Source organism: Nicotiana attenuata, unplaced genomic scaffold (assembly GCF_001879085.1).
Source record: "Nicotiana attenuata strain UT unplaced genomic scaffold, NIATTr2, whole genome shotgun sequence".
NCBI classification, from domain to species: Eukaryota; Viridiplantae; Streptophyta; class Magnoliopsida; order Solanales; family Solanaceae; genus Nicotiana; species Nicotiana attenuata.
This window is the reverse complement of record NW_017672227.1, coordinates 4635-11620: the sequence shown is the minus strand read 5'-3', so window position 1 is coordinate 11620 and position 6986 is coordinate 4635.

Sequence of the window (6986 nt, the reverse complement as noted above, 5' to 3'; positions counted from 1 at the left end):
GCGATCCTGTCTGTCAATAATAGCAACTGGCTCCTCCTCATAGCCCAAACTCTCATCTAACTGAATGGCGCTGAAGTCTAACACGTGGGATAGGTCGGCATGATACTTCCGAAGCATCGAAACATGAAAAACTGGGTGAACTTCCGATAAACTAGGGGGTAAAGCAAGCTCATAAGCAACCTCCCCAACTCGCCTCAACACCTCAAAGGGGCCAATAAACCTTGGGCTCAACTTGCCTTTCTTCCCGAACCTCATAATGTCCTTCATGGGCGAGACTTTCAAGAGAACCTTCTCGCCAACCATAAATGATACATCCCGCGCCTTCTGGTCTGCGTAGCTCTTTTGCCTGGACTGAGCTGTGCGAAGCCTCTCCTGAATCAACTTTACCTTATCCAAGGCATCCTGTACCAAATCTGTGCCAAGTAACTTAGCCTCTCCAGGCTCAAACCACCCGATAGGAGAACGACAACGTCGACCATATAAAGCCTCGTACGGGGCCATCTCTATGCTGGACTGGTAGCTGTTATTGTACGCAAACTCCGCTAAGGGCAAGAACTGATCCCACTGCCCTCCAAAATCAATCGCACATGCTCTAAGCATATCCTCAAAAATCTGCACCGTCTGCTCCGACTGTCCGTCGGTCTGAGGATGGAATGCTGTGCTAAGCTCTACATGAGTCCCCAACTCACTCTGCACGGCTCTCCAGAAATGGGAAGTGAACTGAGGGCCTCTGTCTGATATGATGGACACCGGCACACCATGCAATCGGACTATCTCCCGAATATAGATCTTAGCATACCTCTCTGCTGTATAAGTAGTCGCAACTGGAATGAAATGGGCCGACTTGGTCAATCTATCCACAATGACCCATACTGAGTCAACCTTCCGCAAAGTCCGCGGTAACCCAACTACGAAGTCCATGGTGATGCGTTCCCACTTCCACTCTGGTATGGGCATCTGCTGAAGTAGGCCACCTGGCCTCTGATGTTCATACTTGACCTGCTGGAAATTCAAACACTTAGTCACATACTTCACTATGTCCTTCTTCATCCCCCGCCACCAGTAATGCTGCCTCAAATCACGATACATCTTCGTGACTCCCGGGTGAATAGAATACCGCGAACTGTGCGCCTCCTCTAGGATCCTCTCCCTCAGACCATAAACATTAGGAACACATAGACGGCCCTGGAGTCGGAGAACACCATCCTTGCCCATAGAAACCTCCTTGGCACCTTCCTGAAGTACCGTCTCTCTGAGAACCGCCAAATGTGGATCATCATACTGTCGGGCCTTAATCTCCCCCAATAACGAGGACTGAGCAACCACACATGCTAGAACTCGGCTGGACTCGGAAATGTCCAACCTCATAAGCTTGTTAGCCAAGGACGGGATGTCCAGAGCTAGGGGTCTCTCCTCTGCTGGAATGAATGCCAAGCTACCCATGCTCTCCGCCTTTCTGCTCAAGGCATCCGCGACCATATTCGCCTTGCCCGGATGATAAAGAATGGTAATGTCATAATCCTTCAGCAACTCAAGCCACATGCGCTGTCTCAAATTGAGATCCCTCTGCTTGAACAAATGCTGTAAGCTGCGGTGATCGGTGTAAACCTCACAAGGCACCCCATACAAATAGTGCCTCCATATCTTAAGAGCATGAACAATCGCTGACAACTCTAGATCGTGCACAGGGTAATTTTTCTCGTGAATCTTCAGCTGACGCGAGGCATATGCAATAACTCGCCCCTCCTGCATCAACACACATCCAAACCAACGCGTGAGGCATCGCAATATATAGTATACATCCCCATACCGAAAGGCAATACAAGAACTGGTGCCGAGGTCAAAGCTGTCTTGAGCTTCTGAAAGCTCTCCTCGCAATCATCAGACCAAATGAATGGGGCGCCCTTCTGGGTCAGTCTAGTCAAAGGTAATGCAATAGATGAAAAACCCTGCACAAATCGCCGGTAATAACCGGCTAATCCCAGGAAACTCCTGATCTCGGTCACTGAAGTGGGACGGGCCAACTCTGAACTGCCTCAATCTTCTTGGGATCTACCTTAATACCCTCTCCAGATACAATATGCCCCAAGAATGCCACTGACTCAAGTAAAACTCACACTTGGAGAACTTAGCATAGAGCTTCTGCTCTCGCAAGGTCTGAAGCACTACTCTCAAATGTTGCTCGTGCTCTCCCAGGCTACGCGAGTATATCAAGATGTCGTCAATGAAGACGATAACAAAGGAATCAATATAAGGCCTGAATACCCTGTTCATCAGATCAATAAATGCTACTGGCGCATTGCTCAAGCCAAAGGACATCACTAGAAACTCATAATGGCCATATCTAGTCCGGAATGCAGTCTTCGGGACATTCGAGTCCCGAATCTTCAGCTGATGATACCCTGACCTCAGGTCAATCTTAGAGAACACCCTAGCACCCTGCAGCTGGTCAAACAAATCATCAATACGAGGCAACGGGTACTTGTTCTTGATGGTGACTTTGTTCAACTGGCGATAATCAATGCACATCCACATAGTCCCATCCTTCTTTTTCACAAACAGCACTGGTGCGCCCCAAGGCGACACACTGGGCCTGGTAAACCCCTTTGGTAACAACTCCTCTAGCTGCTCCTTCAACTCATTCAACTCCTTAGGTGTCATACGGTACGGTGGAATAGATATAGGCTGAGTGCCTGGGGCCAAATCAATGCAGAAATCAATATCACGATCCGGAGGCATGCCGGGAAGATCAGAAGGAAATACATCGGCGAACTCTCGGACTACTGGCACTGAATCAATCGTCGGAGACTCTGCGGTGGTATCTCGAACATAAGCTAAGTAAGCCAAACACCCTTTTCCAACCATGTGCTGAGCCTTCAGGAAAGAGATAACCCTGCTAGGCATGTCAACTGTGGACCCCTTCCACTCCAATCTCGGCAACCCTGGCATTGCTAGTGAAATAGTCTTGGCATGGCAATCAAGGACGGCGTGGTATGGAGATAGACAATCCATGCCCAAGATGACCTCAAAATCGATCATGTCCAGCAACAGAAGATCTGCTCTAGTCTCGAAACCACAGAAAGTGACCACACAGGACCGGTAAATCCGATCCAAAATCACAGAATCACCCACAGGAGTGGACACATGAATATGAACACCTAAAGGCTCAGGAGAAACAACCAGAAATCGAGCGAACAGAGACGATACATATGAATAAGTAGACCCTGGATCAAATAATACCGAAGCATCCCTACCACCAACGGAAATAATACCTGTGATGACGGCATCTGAGGCCAATGCATCTGGCCTGGCTGGAAGAGCATAGAATCTAGCTGGAGCGCCGGCTGCCTGGCCTCCACCTGACTGGGGAGTAGCTGGCTGACCTCTCCCAGTCTGGCCTCCACCTCTAGGACAGCCTCTACCCATCTGCCCTCCACCTCTAGGTGGCTGGGCAGCTGGTGCCGCAGTCTGGGGCTGATGACCCTGCTGTACTGCCTTACCTCGAATTGGCACCAAATTTTACGGGCAAGTCTTAAACGACATTACGGACCTGTACCCAGCTTCAGAACCAAAATTCGAGCCCGATACCTAGGGAATCAATGATTACTTAGTTTCTTTAGTTCTTTAAAGCTTCAATTAAACAATTTTAAATAAAAATTCATTACTCGGGCTAGGGACCTTGGAATTCGATTCCGGGCATACGCCCAGGTCCATATTTTTCCACGGACCCTCTGAAATTGTCAAATCACAAATCCGGGTCCGTTTTCCCAAAATGTTGACCGAAGTCAAACTTGGTCCTTTAAGAAAATCTTAAAGAAGCAAATGGACATATTTTTACTCAAAACTCTTCCAACTCCCGAACCAATCGCCCCCGCAAGTCGTAAATTAGTTAAAGCAAGTACGGGAGGATTTATTTAGGGGAACGGGGTTCAAACAGGTAAAATGACCGGTCGGGTCGTTACACAATACAAGCATGCGCAAATCATGCCGAGGTCGACGGCCCGCTCCAACAGAAATGTAAACTGTGCACTGCCGAGGGTCGAACGGCGCGAACCATAGATACATCTATTCCCCCGCTCGCGAACTATCCATGCGACGCGGTCAACATAAATTAAACAATCACCCTGCTCGCGAATCATGCATGCGACACAGGTACACATAGAAATACATGCTCAGATAGCCAATTAAGAATTTATCGGGGAATATTTATTCAAATAAAAGCCACTTTCTCTTTTAACAATTTAAGAAAACAAGTTTAATCCTTTTTGAAATTTATTTATTAATTCAATGTGGTTTAAGCATTTCGAGCTGTCAATAAGTTACAGTTAATCCAAGTATAGAATGTTATTGGGTCCTATACTACTCGGACAATAGCATAGTAGTAGCTACGCACGGACTCTCGTCACTTCGTGCGTGCGTAGCCCCTACAAATAGGAGCACGTAACCAATTAATTCGCCTATGGGGATAATTCCCTCTTACAAGGTTAGAAAGGAGACTCACCTCGCTCCAAAGGTCCATAACCGGCATTCCACGCCCTTCCGAAGACTCGAATCGATGCACAACGCTCCAAAACTAGCCAATAATTATGTAAATCCATTAATATATGCTAAGGTACTCATTATAATCCAATTTATAACAATTCCTAACCCCGATCGAAAAGTTGACAAAAATGCCCTCGGGCCCACGTGCCCGGAATCCAAAATTTTTCGAAGATAAAGATTACCCATGGCCTCACGAACTCAAATATATGATTTTCTCTAAATTCCATACCGAAAATCGTGTTCAAAATCCAAGAATACTAGTTTTCTAGGTTTTCCCTCAAACCTCAAGTTTTCTACAATTTTCCAAGTCTAAATCCATATATAAACCTTGTATATACTCAAAACTAATAGAAATCACTTACCTTATGCTTGGTGATTACAATGGCACTCCAAAGTTGCTCCAAAATCGGCTCCCATGGAACAAATGAAGTGAAAATGAGCCAAACTTCGATTTTTAAATAAACCTCTCTGACTCGAGCAATTTCCGCATCTGCGGTCCCGCATCTGCGGAAAATTTCCGCATCTGCGGTTATGACAGCAACCAGCACTTTTCTCGATACGAAAATGAGCATAACTCCCTCATACGATGTCTAAATTCGACGATTCTTTTTGCTTTGGCTCCGAAATTACGATACGGATCTAATGTCTCAATAAAAACTTAATTTGGAGGTCATTTGCTTAATATGACACCCTTTTATGTCCAAAGAAACGACGTTGAAACATCAAATAAGAGCGCGATACAGCCCGAAACCCACCCGAGGCCCCCGGGACCCCGACCAATCACACCAACCAGTCCCAAAACACATTACGGACTTGCTCGAGGCCTCAAATCACATCAAACAACGCTAAAATCATGAATCAACCCCTAATCCAAGCTTTATGAAGTTTAGAACTTCCAACTTCTACTTTCGATGCTTAAACCTATCAAATCACGTCTGATTGACCTCAAATTTTGCACACAAGTCATATTCGACATTACGGACCTACTCTAACTTTCGGAATCGGATTCCGACCCCGATATCAAAAAGTCCACTTCCGGTCAAACTTCTCAAAAACCTTCAAATTTCTATCTTTAGCCAAATGGCTACAAAATGACCTACGGACCTCCGAATTCACTTCCGATCGCGCTCCCTACTCCAGAATCATCATACGGAGCTGCTCCCAGACTTGGAATCCCAAACGGACATCGATATCACTGAAACGAACTTCAACCCAAACTTATGAAATTTCTTTCAAAATGCTACTTTCCACAATGGGCGCCAAAACGCTCCCGGGTCATCCAAAACCCGATCCGGGCATACGCCCAAGTCCAAAATTATCATACGAACCTGCTGGAACCTTCGGATCCCGATTCCGAGGTTGTTTACTCAAAATTCCAATCCTAGTTAATTCTTTCAACTTAAGGCTTCCGAGATGAGAATTCTCTTTCCAAATCAACTCTGAACTTCCCGAAACTTAATTCCGACCACGCGTACAAGTCATAATACCTGAAATGAAGCTGTTTATGGCCTCAGACCGCTGAACGACGTGCTAGAGCTCAAAACGACCGGTCGGGTCGTTACATTCTCTCCTACTTAAACATACGTTCGTCCTCGAACGTGCTGAGAACTACACTGAAGTAGTCTGAAATCACTCTTTAACTTCTCATGCACCTTCCCGTGCTACCACAACTCAGTTGAGCACATCAGCTTGATCAATTCTGAAGATATTCCCTTTTACTCAAGCAAATAAGCCTTAGAGCCCAATTCCAACATCCGGAATTCTATGCCCGACCTGTTTCCAACATAGGATCACCATATCAATTACTACACGCTGTACCCAAACATGGCTGCATAACTTTGCTGAATTCACACCTAGCATCACTTTACTCACCGGACCACAATAACATTTTCTGATCAACTTAGTCAAAATTCCACGAATCTGATGCTCCCATTGCACCCCATGACATACACAGGTCTTACTCTAACTCTTATAATGCCGCCACAACGAAAGAGATGTGCAGAAATTCATAATCAACTGCCGAGTCAACCAATCATTGAGTCTATACTTCTGACAAGAAACATTACCTCATTCCAAACCAAATAATGATCTTTTCTCCATAATATATTTCACGTAATCAGATTGCACTGATCCTAAATCCAACAATCTCGTCTCACCCAGTACGAACTGCTCAGGCAATAAGCCACTCCGACATGACCAAAAGTCTCATATGATGCCACAATGTGCCAATAGGCTACCAATTAGAATGCGATACAAAAAGGAAAATGAACTCTGAAAAGGAATTTCAATTACCCCGCTCGCGAATCATACATGCGACGCGGGCGCACAGCTAATATGAGCTTCCTTCAGAAAACTAGGAAACAGAACACAATAGACAGATATGGGGAAACTGTACTGAACATCACACTGTGTGGTGCACGACCCGATCCGAGCAATCATAACCA